Here is an 18,201-nt window from a genome sequence, read left to right on the forward strand (position 1 = left end):
AGACAAAGCTGACATTTTGTGGTAGAAGTTTAAGAGCTGCACTTCCATTCTTCTGTCAAGCATTAAGCAAACATCCACTTACGTGTTAAGATCCAACTCAAACACAACCTGCTCTGAGAAATTTTCCCCAACCTGACCAGCATAGGTCCTTTCTGTCTCTGCCTCCCCAAACGCGTTAGCCCTTTCTTTCCTGAAAACATTCACCACATTACATTGCAATAAGAATCATATTTTATGACTCTTATCAGGTTGAAAAGTCAGAGCCTGGAGCAAAGATTATGTAAGGAAAAATTTTCTTTCAAAATCCTCTAGAAAGGTCCCATGATACAGATGGACATGCACTTTCTCCATGAGTCCATTATAGCTAGTTTTTCCTCCAGCATTGGAAAAATCACTGTGTTTTTGGTTAAGTACCTCATAAAATAGCTGGCTTGCATTTAAAGACCACATTGCATGAAAAATAGAGACATGTTGAGTTTTTAACTGCCAGAATCACCCTCCACATAAGAAGACATCCCATGAGAGGGCCACTGAGAAAACCCCAGTTTCTTATCCCCACCTCGCACTCCAGCTGGAGTCTGCATCTATTGAGCTGAATGACAACTCTGACTATTTAAATAATTCTTTCTTTCTCTTACTTTGCATCCTTTGTGTACAGCTGACTTCACAGAGGTCAAAGCCAGTACCTACTATAATACCTGTCTCGATAGAGTCCACTTGACTGGAGGCTTCGTAACATCTACCACTGTGTGTGTACACAGCTGGTATTAAATACACGAGGGGGAGAGGGGTGGCCGGAGAGAGAGGGGAAAATAGATGCAAGAAATGGACACCAAGCAAATTCATCCCTTGAAGGTGTCTTGGGTTGGTTTTCCCCAGAAGGAGACCCCAAACAAGGGTTTGAATGGAGGGTGATCCCAGGAGCAAGAAGAAGGGAGACATGACCGTGAACACAGAGCAGAAGCCCCATATGAAGAGTGAGTGACCGAGCAGGTGGCCGCTGCAGGAGCCTGGGGCTCACTTCCGTGGAGAATTTCTGCGCTCACCGTGGAGCACAACTCAGACGTCTCTGATATGAGAGTCAAGGACGTTGGAAGATTTATCTACCCACTCCACCTGCATGCATAGGCTAACACTCCTGGTGGGAGAAATCCCTCAGGCTGATATCTGAGATGGGTGAGATAAGGAGCCTAGATCCCATCAGACATCCATGGTCACAGAAGGAAATGGTGTTCCGTCGCTGTTATTGCAATCTATGCTCATTTTATCTCCAGTGAAAATAATTTTACTCTAATTCCAGATGTCAATTAGAGCAAGGACACCAGAATTCGAATGCCTTGGGATTCTGATGTTTTTTCCTTTGCAAAACATTGCTTTCTTTATGACTGCAATTTAACAATGAGCCCAAACTATGCCACCTGTGTCTCACATGAGCCATCTCTTGGTAATCGATGTATGAATGAGTGCTTTGGTTTTACAGCAATTTTTGAAATAAAAAAAAAACAAACTATTTGTAACATTCTAATCTCATAGTTTAAATGTATATAAATATCTAAACTAAATCTACAAATTTGTACAGTTTCCAGCAACTAGTTGCCCAGTATTTTTGACTGTTAACATCATTCACATGTAAATGTTTACACTAAGCAAAATTTTCTATCAGTTAAAACAAATCTACAGAGTAAAATCAAGATTTTACAGTCTTGAAAAGAATTCTAATTCCATTAAGAAGTTTTCATGAGGAAATGTTTGTTAAAGGTAGAAGTTAAAGATCACAAGATCATGAGGCAAGCAGCCTTTCCTTTAAATTTGCACATACATGCCAACAGCTGAGTGTTATAAATAGAGGGCTGGAGAAGCTAGAAGACAAATTACATAATTCTGATTCAATGCCCTGGATTTGGGCAGCCTATTCTGAAATTGTGAAAACCAAAATGGAGACTTTTCTTCTACGAACAGTACAAAATGTATTTAGAACATTTATGTTTTTGTTACATTTTTGAGCATCTGAATTTCCTAGCCTATTCTTTGACCTAAGCCCCAAATAAAGTGCTTCCCTCCAAGGTTTTATGCAGATAGTGCACTGGAGTACTAATTCTCCTCATTAAAACCCCAGTCCACGCCAGGGTCCAATGTGTTGCAAAGTTCAAAAAGGTATGCTTTCCAAAAGCTGAAATCCCCGATCTTTTTATTCGTACTGGTGAGAAGGAAAAGGTGAGCTCACTCCCTCTGGGTAGATGTCTCGACCTTCAGCAGCCCTTCGTGACGCCTCCCTTCCAATTCTGCCCTTGAGGGTCAGATCCCTGCCCTAGACCTTCAGCACTGCCTCCCAGAGCCTTTCTTGCAGCTGCTGCTGAGTCGCTTCAGTCGTGTCCAACTCTGTGCGACCCCATAGACTGCAGCCCACCAGGCTCCCCCGTCCCTGGGATTCTCCAGGCAAGAACACTGGAGCGGGTTGCCACTTCCTTCTCCAATGCATGAAAGTGAAAAGTGAAAGTGAAGTCACTCAGTCGTGTCTGACTCTTAGCGACCCCATGGTCTGCAGCCCACCAGGCTCCTCCGTCCATGGGATTTTCCAGGCAAGAGTACTGGAGTCGGGTGCCACTGCCTTCTCTTAAACAAGGCCAATTTTGAAAACTCCCAGATGCCTCTGTTATCTTAAGGAATGCTATCATGCATTTTGTGGTGAATTTGCTTCTATTGTGACCACTCCCTTGAAACAGGATGGACCCCCACCCAAGATCTGGTTTGAATGTGAAGACTCTGCACACATGCCAAGAAGGGATGAAGAGGAATACTAATTGCAAGATGAGGCCTCCAGGGGCAGCGGGGGAGGCTCTCAAGGAGGTCCAAAGGCCTCAAGAGAACAGGGAAAGGCAACTGACGTGGGGTTTTTACAGTAGTTAAAGGGTGAGCCCACAAGAGGGTTTCCACCTGTAGCTTAGAGTTCCTTCTGACAACAGAGTAGGAATTGCCTGGGCTTCCTTATCAGCTGGCCAGATGTGGGCAGATGGCGGAGGATGGGTGAAGCGAGGAAGTGGAGTCAGACCCTTCAATGACAGCTTTCCTGTCCAATCAGATTTTCATATATTCATGTAAGCACAGTAGATGACGTAACTGACAGTTTAACTGACAGGGTATTTCCTGCACACCAGCCAGGCGCTATTTACACGTCATTTCCCTGAATTCTCACAGACACCTTAAGAGTTTGTGCCTTAGTTTGAGTTCCCCGTAAAGGAGAAAAGGAGTCATCTCTTTGTGAAGTTAGGGCAGGAGCACAGTGAAGGAAAGCGCTGCTCTAGTATCTCAGTCAGTAAGGAATTCGCCTGAAATGCAAGAGATGTGGGTTCGATCCCTGGGTCAGGAAGATCCCCTGGAAAAGAGCATGGCAACCCCCGGCAGTATTCTTGTCTGGAGAATCTCATGGACAAAAGAGCCTGGCAGGCTATAATGCGTGGGGTCACAGGGACTCAGACACGACTGAAGCAGTGGATCACACACACATGCACACACCCCGCTAGTGAAGGAAAACCTAATAAAAATGCTATAACAAGCTGGTTACCACCATGGGGGTCTGGAACTCAGTATAACTCAGGACTTTTTGAGAGACATGTGGGACAGAGAGACATGTGGGACATACTCAATGATGTCCTCCTGGGGGAATGAAGCTGCTGTTTATCCACCAACTTCCATCCTCACTGTTGGGAGATCACCAAACCTGGGGGCATCACCTCCAGAATTCCCAGGGGTGCAGAGAAAACCTTCCAGCAGAGAGATGCCGGTGCTTGAAGTGAGACGCTGTCAGCACGTGTGAGAACAGTTCTCTGATCAGAAGAGGACTTCCAAGGTGCAGCCATGGAGACACAGGAAAGGCAGCCACTGTCTACCTGCAGAAAGAAACTACCATTATCCCCATTTCACAGATAGGGATCTGAAAGCTCAAAGAGGATGAAGAAGGCTTTCCAAGATCATAAAGACTGGGAACTAAAACGCAACGCTGTATGACTCCTGAGCCATATTCATAGGCGAAGCGGGCTGACACAAAAGGGCACTGCTACCAGAGAATGGAACTGAAATAGACAGAGGCAGTCTGACAGACTGGCAAGAACATGTGCTCCTAAGTCAGACTGTATCATTTCAAATAACACTGCCACTTATTAGCGTGGTAACCTCGGAACGTCTCTGTGCCTCGGTTTTCTCATCTATACAATGGGGATAATTGTTGCACCTTCAACTCATGGTTGTCTGGTGCCTCATAAATGCCTTTTAGTACACATTTGGCTCAGTGTCAATATCTTGATACCCAATTTGCATCCCAAACCTATAGTTTTAGGAAATAATTTGTCTGACCTGGTTTGCTTTCTGGAAACCTTTATGTATGTCTCTGTGTGTGTTAGTCGCTCAACTGTATCCGACTCTGTGTGACCCTATAGACTGTAGCCCGCCAGGCTCCTCTGTCCATGGGATTTCCCAGGCAAGAATACTGGAGCGGGTTGCCATTTTCTTCTCCACGGGATTGTCCCAACTCAGGGACTGAACCCAGGTCTCCTGCATTGCAGGCAGATTCTTTACCATCTGAGCCACCAGGGAAGCTCTGTATATGATTTATATGTATGTATGTATGTGTGTGTGTGTGTGTGTGTGTGTGTGTGTGTGTGTAGGCATTCTTCCCTTTTTCATGTCACTTTCTCAGTCTTTCACTGTTTTCTGCCTAAACTATCAAAATAAAAGTATTCCACGCACCCAAATCCTTCAACTTGCCCTTTTGAGGGGAATCCAAACAACTATATGATACAGAAATTATTGGAAATATATATATAACTGTAAAATATATGAATATGTGTGTACCATATGTATGGGCTTCTCAGGTGGCGCTAGTGGTAAAGAACCTGCCTGACAATGTAGGAGATGCAAGAGATGCAGGTTCAATCCCTGGGTTGGGAAGATCCCCTGGAGGAGGGCATGGCAACCCACTCCAGTATTCTTGCCTGGAGAATCCCATGGACAAAGGAGTCTGGTGGGCTACAGTCCATGGAGTCACACAGAGTTGGACATGACTGAAGCGACTTAGCACGCACACAAGCACCATATGTATATATGAGATAAGAAAATTAGTCCAGTCAGGTCCAGGTTGGGTTTGTTGTTTATCTCTGATCACTCAGCAGATGGGATTTACAAGACTTGTCTTTCTCAGTGTCAGACTTTCTACAAGCATCAGCAGAATTCTACCTAGCACAGTTCTTTACTCAAGGATTTAATTAGGCAAAACACTGGGTTAAGGGAAAGTAGGTAAAAACCCAAGTCAAATAAAACCCACATTTCCTGGATACTTAGTATCTGGAGAGTTCCTGGGTCCTCAAGTGGACACAGCACCCAAGAAAACGCCTGTCTCAGAGGTGATATGCTGACCAAATGTTCTGACTGCATTCCCACTGGACCATTCTCCATCCCTGTTCAAACCCTCCTCTGTGTGAGTGTGTGTGTGTGTGTGTGTGTGTGTGTGTGTATGCTGAGATAGCTGGAGATTATCTAGGAGATAACTGTTATTATCACTCATTCCATATTTGTGGAGACTAAGTTATACCAATAGAAGGCAATGGCACCCCACTCCAGTACTCTTACCTAGAAAATCCCATGGATGGAGGAGACTGGTGGGCTGCAGTCCATGGGGTCGCTAAGAGTCAGACACGACTGAGCGACTTTCACTTTTCACTTTCATACATTGGAGAAGGAAATGGCAACCCACTCCAGTGCTCCTGCCTGGAGAATCCCAGGGACGGGGGAGCCTGGTGGGCTGCCGTCTATGGGGTCACACAGTGTCGGACACGACTGAAGCGACCTAGCAGCAGCAGCAGCAGCAGCAAGCTATACCAGGAATTGGACTGACTTCCATCACATTTCATGAACTTCTTTCAAATGGTTCTGTTGGCCATTTGCATTATGAATAATTAATCCAATGAAAATCAACATTCCAAGACCAGTCTTGGGATATCAAATTTGAGGTTTCCTAAATGTTCCCACATCCACCTACTTATCCACAAAAATCACAACCCTGACTTAAAGTCACCTAAGAAAGGCAATGCCAAAGAATGCTCAAACTACCGCACAATTGCACTCATCTCACACGCTAGTAAATAATGCTCAAAATTCTCCAAGCCAGCCTTCAGCAATATGTGAACCGTGAACTTCCTGATGTTCAAGCTGGTTTTAGAAAAGGCAGAGGAACCAGAGATCAAATTGCCAACATCCGCTGGATCATAGAAAAAGCAAGAGAGTTCCAGAAGAACATCTATTTCTGCTTTATTGACTATGCCAAAGCCTTTGACTGTGTGGATCACAATAAACTGTGGAAAATTCTGAAAGAGATGGGAATACCAGACCACCTGATCTGCCTCTTAAGAAATTTGTATGCAGGTCAGGCAGCAACAGTTAGAATTGGACATGGAACAACAGACTGGTTCCAAATAGGAAAAGGAGTATATCAAGGCTGTATATTGTCACCCTGTTTATTTAACTTATATGCAGAGTACATCATGAGAAACGCTGGACTGGAAGAAACACAAGCTGGAATCAAGATTGCTGGGAGAAATATCAATAACCTCAGATATGCAGATGACACCACCCTTATGGCGGAAAGTGAAGAGGAACTCAAAAGCCTCTTGATGAAAGTGAAAGTGGAGAGTGGAAAAGTTGGCTTAAAGCTCAACATTCAGAAAACGAAGATCACGGCATCCGGTCCCACCACTTCATGGGAAATAGATGGGGAAACAGTGGAAACAGTGTCAGACTTTATTTTTCTGGGCTCCAAAATCACTACAGATGGTGACTGCAGCCATGAAATTAAAAGACGCTTACTCCTTGGAAGGAAAGTTATGACCAACCTAGATAGCATATTCAAAAACAGAGACATTACTTTGCCAACAAAGGTTCATCTAGTCAAGGCTATGGTTTTTCCTGTGGTCATGTATGGATGTGAGAGTTGGACTGTGAAGAAGGCTGAGTACCGAAGAATTGATGCTTTTGAACTGTGGTGTTGGAGAAGACTCTTGAGAGTCCCTTGGACTGCCAGGAGATCCAACCAGTCCATTCTGAAGGAGATCAGCCCTGGGATTTCTTTGGAAGGAATGATGCTAAAGCTGAAACTCCAGTACTTTGACCACCTCATGTGAAGAGTTGACTCATTGGAAAAGGCTCTGATATTGGGAGGGATTGGGGGCAGGAGGAGAAGGGGATGACAGAGGATGAGATGGCTGGATGGCATCACTGACTCGATGGACGTGAGTCTGAGTGAACTCTGGGAGTTGGTGATGGACAGGGAGGCCTGGCGTGCTGCGATTCATGGGGTCGCAAAGAGTCAGACACAACTGAGCAACTGATCTAATCTGATCTGATTCAATATAACCCCCTCAAAAAGGTTTTTTTAATAATTTATTTAAATTGGAGGATAACTGTTTACAATATCGTGTTGGTTTCTGCCATATATCAACACGAATCACCCATAGGTACACATATGTCCCCTCCCTCTTGACAGAGTTCCATACACCCTATAGAGGTATCTTTGGACACTCAAGCAAAAAGAAGGCAAGCAGGCAGAATATGGGGCTTCCCTGGTGGCTCAGTGGTAAAGAACCTACCTGCCAATGCAGGAGAGGTGGGTTCCATCGCTGGGTTGGGAAAGTACCTTGGAGAAGGAAATAGCAACCCACTCCAGGATTCTCGCCTGGGGAATCCCAGACAGAGGAGCCTGGTGGGCTACAGTCCACGGGGTCACAGAAAAGTAGTTTAGCGACTAAACAACAACAACAAGGCAGAATACGCACTAAAAAGAAAACCTTTTATTCCGCTGCTGAAACAGTCAGCCACAAACTGCTTATCAGGTGTTTTTCTTTTAATAAAGCAAATCTTCAGAGAGTTTAGCTTAGAAATAAATCGTCTTTCATCAGAGGCTATTTCTATCTCCCTTTAACACCAAGCAACACCTTCACCTTCTGTCTTTTGTGTTTTCTTTCTAACAGATTCTGCAGTAAGTCAGGGTAAGATGAGTGTTATCATCCTACCTTGGATGAGATTCTCCAAGCTGAGCCTGCATTTGTGCTGCATCTTGAGAAAGAGAGGTATGCCCTGGAGGCACGCAGGGGATGCTATGGTTAATTAACTAATTTACTCAATCAAGTTTAACAGTGGTTTTAACTTTAATGAGACCATTACATTTTAATATGGAAATAACAGCCTTGTATCCTTAACAATCCCCACAGTCCGCAAATCCGCCTCCCTCTTCCGCCCACCGTGCCCCAGAGTTGACGTTGATTTGTGAACCTGAACGCCTGAGTGTAACATCCAGAACTTGTAATACACATGTACAGGGTCCATTACAGACACAGCCACATCAGCCACTGCTCTGCCTTCTGGTGGCCCCCGACATATAGTCTGAACACACACACCAGTTGTTCCGCCTGATGAGAGCCAAAGTTTTATCACTGGCAGAGTCCTTTCAAGATGAAAGTGCAGTGGGGGCTTTGGATACCCAAAACTGGTATGAGCGAGGAAGAAAGGCAGACAGGATCAGAAAAATCCCAAGGAGAGAAGCTAAAGGAAATGACCACACACGCCCCCTAGTTTCTATTGTCTTAGGCAGACCTACCCTGGAGCTGCCACCCCCAACTTGGGTTGCATTTAATTGGGCTCCTCTAAAGACCAGTAAGTCATTAATATAATGGCTTTCTGAGCTCTTTTGATTGAGAATTTTTTTTTTTTATTCCAGATACAGTACTTTGGAGATTAACTACGAAAAGTTTTACAAGACGGAGAAGGTAATGAATCATGAATTCTGTAAGGGTAAACCCAACACGCTGAGACCAAGTACAGCTGTCTTATATTTGCTCTGTGTGCATTTTGCTACCCGTAATTTTGTCATCAATTTTCATCTTTTGTTTAAACATATTTGTCTTTTGGACAAGATAGGTCATATTTCATAGGTTTGATGAATTTTCTCCTTGGTCCAGTTTTACAGAATTTGCACTTAATTAATTGCCCAACCTTTAATTCGACAGACTGTTTTTAATGGCTATGTAGTTTCAAAAGCATATACACAGTGGAATTTCGAAAAAGTAATTGTTTTTGTGTCACTTCCAAAGAAAGTCACAATTATTAAAATGTGTAAATAATTTGTCAAATGCGCAATGGGCAATAATTAGGAAGATATCAAATAAACCTTTAATGGATATTTTTAATTTGGTGTTCAGCAGGACTATTTTAAATAATGCAACAAAATATGTCATTTCTCGCCTCAGGACTATAGAAGCCAAATCCCAATGTGAAAATGCACCTTTCAATTGCAGAGACTGGGTCATAATAGAGGTGACACTCACAAAAGATTTTCTAGGTCTTAGCAGAGCCGTAAATAGGGAGCCCCCCCCCAGTCCGGCAGACAGCACAGAATCCAAAAATCTGCCTATCAAAAGCATCATTCGAGCCACAAGGCTCGGTAAAAAGCAGGCAGGAAAAGAAGAGACAAAGGTCAGCTGTGGGTTCTTTATAAATGCGACGGTGCTGTCAGTTTGCAGAGAACTGCCATGTTTCCCTAGCAACTTTGTGTGCGCAGACGCATTTAGCACTTTTTTTCCCCTTGTTATTTTCAGACCGTCTTTTTGTACCATGGACTATTTCGAATGTATTCTTTCAGTTACACAGGCCTTTTATTAAGAGGATTAGAGCCTGACATTTTTTTGGAAAGGAAGTTCACTGAATTTGGGGCCATAAAAACCAGAGTTCAGTCTTTAGTCAGATTGCAGATAAAAAGCAGGAGGGAAAAAGGCTGGGTTGGAGAGAATGCATCAGCCCAAGGGAAAGCTGAAAGGATCCAGTTTCCAGAATTGGAATCCGAGGCCCATGACATTCCTGAACGGTATTGTGTCATCTCTTTGAAAGAAACGTTAAGCAAGGCTTCCGAGTGGACTCCACCCTGTCTTTTATGTTCCCCCTTCGATTCTGTGATTGTTCCAGAGCTCAGAGTCAAGATTTAATTTTGATTCATCTGTTCCTGCTTGTCTATTAGTGGCAGGGAAAGGACATTTACCAAGCTCTGCTGTTTCATTAATTCATCCACACATGGATTGGACACTTGTGCATCACATCTGTGCTGTGCATTCTGCAGGGGTCCGCAAACTTTCTGTCAAGTGCTAGCTAGTAAATATCTTAGGATCTGCAGGCAGGTCATACAACGTTTGTCGCAACTCAACTCTGCTCCTGTGGGCTGCAGCGGCCACAGACAGTCCATGAAAGACTGGGCGTGACAGTGTGCCAATAAAGTTTTCCATATGGACACCAAAACTTGAATTTCACATAATTTCCATATGTCACTGAATATCATTCTTTTGATTTTTTTTAACCATTTTTAAAAAATCTTAAAAGCTTGTTTTCTATGTTTGTGAGTCTGTTTCTGTATTGTAAATACGCTCATTTGTATTATTTTTTAGATTCTACATGTAAGTAATATAACCCTTGTTTTTCTCTAACTTATTTCAGTCAGTGTAATAATCTCTAGGTCCATCCATGTTGCTGCAAATGGCAATATTTCATCCCTTTTTAGTTACCAAGGGAAAAGGGAGGAGGAAGGGACAAAGTAGCAATATTGGATTAACAGATTTATACTGCTATGTATAAAACAGGTAAACAAAAAGGATTCACTGAATAGTGTAGGGAACTCATATAATATCTGTACTAACCTATAACGGAAAAGAATCTGAATATGTACATCTGTGTAGCTGAAACTAACACAATATTGTAAATCAATTCTAACTAAAAAAAAAAGAAAGGAAAAAGGAGGGGAATAACAAAAAATCACAAAAGAAAAAAAGGAAAAAGCACTGCTGGATTTGTCCCTCGGGCCAGGTTTCCTGACGCCTGGCGTAGAGGCAGGGGCTTTGCTGTCAGGACACTAACAATACGAAGGGACGCAGGAAAGGCGTAAAAGCACGAAGCAAGACGACCCCGGGCTCACTTAAGTGAGGTGAAGGAAATGAAAAAGGATGCTAAAGGCTTCCCAGGCAGCGCTGCCAATGCAGGCGACCGAAGAGACGCTGGTTCAGTCCCTGGGTGGGGACGACCCCCTGGAGGAGGGCATGGCAACCCACTCCAGGATTCTGGCCTGGTGGGCGACAGTCCACAGGGCCGCACAGAGCCGGACACAGCTGAAAGCACAGAACGCGACACAACGAGTGACCGAGAGGGGTTTAGACCGAGCTGTCAGCAGAGGCCTCTCTGAGACCCGACAACAAGCCTCATTTCCCCACGGTACCGTCTCCCCCTCGGCATCTCTGAACTGCGCCACTAATTCTGTAAGTCAGCTGCACTTATGCTAATTAGGCATTCCTAGAGTTACCCTGAAAGCATCAGAAAACAAAGCAATTGACTCACCCGACCCTGTTATCAAAATTGTAGAAGATAAGCATATGCTAGTAAGAATAAGCACACCTATTAATAATTACAACTTTCCAGGTGCTGCGCTGGGAACACCTAATCCCCAGTTGCTAGGAGATAGGAGTTTTTAATGTGCATCACTGTGGTTCAAAGCAAGGTATCTTGTTTTGTTTTTTTAATTGAAAATAGTGCCATAACCTTAGGTCATTTCTCCTCTCGTTTCAATACTTATAGAGTCTAAATAATGGTACTCTCTCAATTTAGAAACTTGAGTTGACTGGGCCTCTTTTATTTACATCCTATTGAACTAACGTTAATGTTATTTTTCACAGCTGCTAATATATTTTTTTCAAGAGAAAATTACTTCATGAAGGTTCTCTTGGGGAAAACAGACAATCATAAAGGGACTCATGACTTAATTTGTCTTTTTGGGGACAGGCCAAAGGTGAACAATATTCCTGCTCTTCTCACAATTTGCTAGCTTATTTCAAACCCAATGCCAAATGACTTGATAGTACTTATTTCCCTCAAATAGTTTTGTAGTGGGCTTTCCAACAGTTGTGAAACCGGAAGCTGGGCACAGGTTGGTTATTAGGTGGGATTTAACTCAAGATGTCAAGCCTGGAATAGCCTTTAGCAGGGCTGGAGCTTGAAGGGCTCTTTTGTCCATTGGTTGGTTGTGTCACAGGCAAAGTCCATTAACAATTCCTGGGAAATAAAAGTAGAATCTGGGTAACAATACCTAACGTTTTCCTTTTCCTCTGTGCTCAGTCTGATTCAGTCTGATACACTGGCTCACAGGGCGCCCCGTGCACCTGGCCCTTCAGACCAGAGTTTGCTCAAATTCAGGTCCATTGAGTTGGTGATGCCATCTAACCATTTCATTCTCAGATGCCCTAATAAACCGGGGCCTTATTAGACTACGCCAACCAGTTTGTATTCCCCCATCCTCCCCATAAAAGAAGCCAGTGGGAAATACCAGATGGTCCAGAACCTCAGGGCAGTCAGCGAAACCACCAAGGATATACATCCCAAAGTCCCCAATCCCTATACCCTGCCGGCCACTCTGCTGTCCACCAGGACCCAGGTATTCTGTATTTTTAGATTTAAAAGATGTCCTCTCATGTATTTCATTAACCCCAGCATCACAAGAATTTTTGCTTTTGAGTAACAAGACTCAAACACAAAACAGAAAGAGCAATCCCGCTGGACTGTCCAACCCAAGTGCTCAAACAGTCCCCCACTGTCTTTGAGGAAACTTTAGTTAAAGACCTAAAAGGTCTACATCTCCAGGAGGGAAACTTCTTCCAATATGTAGACAATATTCTGATCACCAGCCCTCCTAAGGAGGCCTGTGACAGACATACTGTATCCACCCTGAACCACCTGGTCGATAAGAGGGTAAGGTGTCCAAGAAAAAGGGTCAAATAGCACCAACTAGAATCCCCTGATGGCTCAGCAGTAAAGGATCTCCCCGCGATGCAGGAGACACAGGAAACGTGGGTTCAGTCCCTGGGTCAGGAAGATGCCCTCGAGGAGGAAATAGCAACCACTCCAGTATTCTTGCCTGAGAAATCCTATTCTTGCCTGGGGGGCTACAGTTCATGGGGTCACAAAGAGCTGGACACAGCTGAGCAAGCACACGCACGCCTCACAAACTGGGGTAATCCACTCTAGGCCTCATTCTCACAGGTCATCCCAGAAAAGGAAAGAAGCCATTTGCAGCCGAGAGCCTCCTAAAACTAGAAGACAATTTAGAGGTTTACAAGGGATGGCCAGGTTTTGCCACTTCTGGATTCACTAACTCTGGTCTAATGACTAGGCCTCTATGTGAAAAGCTGAAAGGAAAGGAGAACAGATCCTTTTGAGTAGAATTCAGAATGCCGAAGGGCCCTATCAAGTATTGAAAAAGCAGTTACTTCAGATCCCTGCCCTGGCCCTTTCAAATTTAGATAAACCCTTTGACCTTTACATTTAAGAGAGGAAGAGAATCTCAAACACTGGGACCCCCTACTCAGGTGGTTGCTTATTTCCCAAAACAATTAGGTCGAGCTGTAGGGGATGGCCTCCGTGCTGCTGCTGGTGAGGCTTGTGCTCAGTCGCTAAGTCCTATCGACTCTTTGTGACCCCAAGGACTGTAGCCCACCAGGACTGTCCATGGGATTTCCCAGGCAAGCATACTGGAGTGAGTTGCCATTTCCTTCTCCAGGTGATCTTCCTGACCCAGGAACCAAACCCAGGTCTCCTGTGTCTCCTGCATTAGCAGGCAGATTCTTTACCACTGAGCCACCTGGGAAGTCTGCATCAACTACTACAACCCTGCTAATGGAGGCTGAAAAGTTAGCAGCTTGGTCAGTCAATCAGTATATGGACCCCAAGACAGCTTCAGGCTTTAGTACATCCTAAGGGAATAGGATAGCTATGCCCAGATTCAAGTTCAGGCTATGCTTCTAGACAACACAATGGCTACCATAAAAATTTGTCATACGGTAAATCCTGCCACCCTGATACCCACAGGGCCCCTAGAGCATGACTGTATAGAAACCATATACACAATCTGTTCCAGTCACTCCAACCTAGGAAGTGAGCCTCTTCCAACCACCAAAGAGGAGAGTTCACAGACAGGAGCAGTTTTATGAAAGAGGAAAAAACACTGGCTGGATACGCAGTGACCTACCAGACCCAAGTTAGAGAAGCAAGAAGCCTGCCCCCAGGGACTTCTACCCAAGCAATGGTTCTGACAGGCTTCACCTGAGCCTTAGAGTACACCCTGGTGAAGATCTTACATGTTTACACAGATTTTCATTATGTGTATGCCATCCTGCACACACAGGGGCTATTTGGAAGGAAAGACTTAGGCTTGCTGCAGAGACCAAACGGGCAAACCATGGCTTAGGCATACTGAAGCTCTTAGAAGCAGTACAATCTCCAAAAAGGGTGGCAGTGACTTGTCGTAGGGGTCACCAAAAGGAGAGCACAGAGGCAACAGAGAGAGACAACAAGGCAGATGGAATCGCCAAAAGGGTGGTCTCAGAACAAGCAACCACCCCCCACACCATGAAGGCCAGATCCATTCAAGTATTCCCCAATTAAAACAAAAGAATTAAAGAAAGCCCGAAAACAGGGCTTCAACAGACACCCAAAAGACCATGGGTAGCTAGTTAATGAACACAGACAATATTTCTTTCCCCAAACTGCAGACTGTCAAATCATCATGGATGCTCATCAAGGAATTCACTGCGGGAGGAAAGCCACAGTGGCGAGTTAAAGCCATAGTAACTCCTGGAATGAAAAGGATAAGCAATCCAATATCTAAGACATGCCCCATCTGACAATGAACAGCCCCAACACCAGACCCACCAGACCCTTCCATATTAGGGTCATTCAGACTGTTCAGACCAGAGGGACACATCCTGAAGAAGGCTGGCAGACTGGTTTCACCATTCTGCCAATAGTACTGGGCAGCTTCAGGCATCTCTAGGTGCCAGCAGACACATTTTCTGGGTGGACAAAAGCATTCCCTGCTAGAACTGAAACGGCAGCTGTGCCTAAGGCCTTACTAAAAGCCCCAGGTTTGGGCTCCCAGGATCCATACAAAGCAACAGTGGTCCAGAGTTACCAGGTGATGAAGCAGATAAGTGCTCCAGGCATAAAATGAACCTTGTACTCAGCCTGGAGACCGCAATTTTCAGGAAAAGTAGGGCGATCCAATCAGACCTTGAAACCGGCCTTAGACAAGCTATGTCAGGAAACTCAAGAAAACTGGATTATTAAGTTGCTTTCAATTGCCCTGCTCCATGTAATAGCTCCAAGGGATAAGGTAAAGTGAAGTGCATTTGAACTCATGGATGGCAGACCCATTCCCAAAGCCCAAAGAGACACCTTAGCCCCCTGATAGGGAGCAACTCCAGTGTGCCCCCCAGGTAGGAGGAACCAGGAACGCGCTCACAGAATACAGTGACCAGGTGCTGCCCACACCCCCTGACCCGGCCCTGCACCCTCTCCAGCCAGGAGACCCGGTGCACCTAAAGCCCTGGAAAATCAGCCCCTCCCAAGGCCAGCCCCCTCCTAAGAGAATGGACCCCACTCAGTGACCCTAACCACCCACACCCTGAAGTCATAGGGGAGCACCTGTTGGGGACATCACACTTGAATGAAGGGTCCCAAGCCCCAACTTCCGCAGAGATGACCTGGGGCAATGACCCAGGCTCACGTGAGGTGAGCCTCCCTCTGACCTAAAGCTTCTTCTGAAAAACAACAGAAGTGTGACCTGGGGATCCTCAGGCCCGGGGGTTGGGGTGGGGGGAGCTTTAACATCAGGGCACACTCACTGAGACGCCTGCACTTTCAGGAAAAATTTGACATGTGATCGTTATTCTCTTGCTAACATTTGGGCCGCTTTCTTAACGTTTCCGGGATCCTTTGTCTCCAAAAGGCTGGACACATTGGGGAGACATTCATCTCAGGGAGGTGAACAGTCAGGGCCGAAACCTGGTGACAACCAAACAGACCTAAAGGCGGCTGAGGAGAAGCTCCCGTCCTCCCCAGGGCGCTGGCAGCCCCGCGCTCAGCAGGTGGCACTTAGGAGCGGGCCCTGCACCCCTCTGTGCCACTCAGTACCCCTCAGCTCCCTTCAGCCCCTCAAGAATGAGGAACAAGGCTAAAGAGAGGTCTGTCACCAGCAAAGCCCGTTAACAATCCCCAGGAAATAAAAATAGAAGCTGGATAATAAAGTCTAACCTCTCTCTTTTTTTTCCCCTTGTGCTTCGCCTGGTGTCACCGGCTCACAGGCTGCGGCGTGCAGGCGCCTCACTCCGGCCGCTCAGGCCCGAGTTCCTGGTTCAAAACGGCCGCCCCACACGTCCGCGGAAGTGCTGCCCACGGCACCGATCCCAGACGGCGGCAGGGCCGTGTGCCGAGGCGGCGGGGTGCGCAGACAGCCGGCGCGGGCCTGGAACCCCAGCTGCACGGCCCTGCCAGCCTCCACCCCCTGCCCACCCTGCAAATGAGGCCCTATCAAGCCCCACCCGCGGTCTATGAGTGAGTGGGCAGCTGGCACCTCTTCATTCTTGGATGAAAGAACAAAGCTTTCCTTGGCTTCTTCATTAAGAAGACCCATAAAACTGGGTCTTATTCTATTGGCTCAAGCAACACAGGGCAGAAGGACCCTTGTTGGGAACCAACGCCCAGGGTTGATAACAGCTGATTTTAATTTAGCAACTGTCTTGTATCTCGCTGTTCACTGAATCCAGGGCAGGAAAGGCCAGAGCAGGGAAGCTGGAAGAAAACTCAAAGAGCCTAGAACTGCAGACACGTTCCTTCTCTCCAGGCTGGCACAGCGGCCATAGCAGCAGCAGACACGCTGTACGCTCTCCTCTCGTGCTTGACCCAGAGGACGCAGCCATACCGCAGCCTCAGGGACTTTCCAGGTGGAACTTATATAAGTTTACAGAACAAAAGTGGCCCGTGGCCAAGCAGGTCCATCATGAGACGCATGCGCACTGCTATAAGTGATCTCAGCTGTTACATAACCATGTATTTACAAAATATGCCGTGAGAACATGAGGCCATGGGGCCAGGGAACCTGAACACCAGCATCTGGGCTAATTTTCTCTTTCCCTATGGCAACTATTGTCATTCTTTTAAAGAGCTTCGATGCCCTTTACACAGTACTTCCTATTTCTAATTCTGTGCCTTTTCCAAAATCACTCCTACCTGTGTGTGTGCACACACACATTTCTGTGCATCCCTCCAATTTCTTTCAACAGTCTATATCCATGAGCTGTTTTCAGACCTTGATCTAAATTTTCCTCCTTTGTAAAGTATTCCGCTACTCTTAGTAGAAGCTGAAAGAATTCTAAGGAAGACCTGCTTCCTCAACCCAGCACTTCACTGAAGGTGTAACTTCAGCTGAGTTACTCCATTTCCCTGCCTATAAAATGGATTCCTGACCTCTGTTCCCTCCATCTCACACAGCTGTTGTTAGAATCAAATGAAATGACTTATGAAAAAACAATGGGAAAACCATAAAATTATAAAATGCTCATGGGTATTATCGTTAATCTCCCCTATTGAAATGCCATCAACCCTTGGGGCTTCATTCCAAATGAGACCATGTTATTTTATGCTTGTTGACATGTTGCCTGTAACCAAGTTCAAAGTCCAACTATGGACTTCCCAAGAACACAGAATTAAGTTCGTCATTTCTTCTGTGTGCTTAGCATAACACTGTGCACACAGTAGGCTCCAAAATGTGACTCTTGACTGGAAGGCTAATCATTTCCAAAGGCCTTTCTCATTGGCAAATGCTGTGGTTCCCTATTCGTCACCCTTGAAAGAGGATGGTATCCCCAGATTCATGCTTTGAGGTAGGGTTCCCATGGTATATTCCTCTGAACCCAAGTTTCAGAAACATGCAAAATAAGATTCTGTGGTTAAACCATCAGGGAGTGGGAGGCTTCCTGAACCCCTTTTTCAAAGTCAGAAAGATTGAGAGTATGACTAAGAATGCCAGAATTTCTACTGAAAGGTAGACATCTTTGTTCACCCTGGGGTCTCACAAATCCATCTGAAGAGAGATGCCTTCTTTCCATTAGCAACTCTTTGCACCACTGCTAAACAAGTGCCCCTCCAAAGTCACTTTGGGAAATTTTCTACAAACTACAGGTCATAAAATCAATTTAATGGACTAGAGCAGGGACTGCAACCTACAGCCCATGGGCCAGATCCATTTCACTGTCTGTTTTTGTAGGAACTACAAGCTAAGAATTGTCTTTGTATTTT

General features: G+C 45.4%; 1 long non-coding RNA gene across 1 annotated transcript in view; it reads right to left on the bottom strand.

The window, feature by feature from the left end:
- LOC123329113 overlaps nucleotides 1-17,662 on the bottom strand; it is a 108,211-nt gene extending 90,549 nt beyond the window's left edge. The window contains exons 1-2 of the long non-coding RNA XR_006544267.2: nucleotides 16,159-17,662; nucleotides 3,641-3,887 (exon numbers count right to left, since the gene is read on the bottom strand). This is a non-coding gene — a long non-coding RNA (uncharacterized LOC123329113). The remainder of the gene's footprint in view (nucleotides 1-3,640; nucleotides 3,888-16,158) is intronic.
- Nucleotides 17,663-18,201: the final 539 nt, after the last annotated feature.

This window comes from Bubalus bubalis, chromosome 14, assembly GCF_019923935.1.
Source record: "Bubalus bubalis isolate 160015118507 breed Murrah chromosome 14, NDDB_SH_1, whole genome shotgun sequence".
NCBI classification, from domain to species: Eukaryota; Metazoa; Chordata; class Mammalia; order Artiodactyla; family Bovidae; genus Bubalus; species Bubalus bubalis.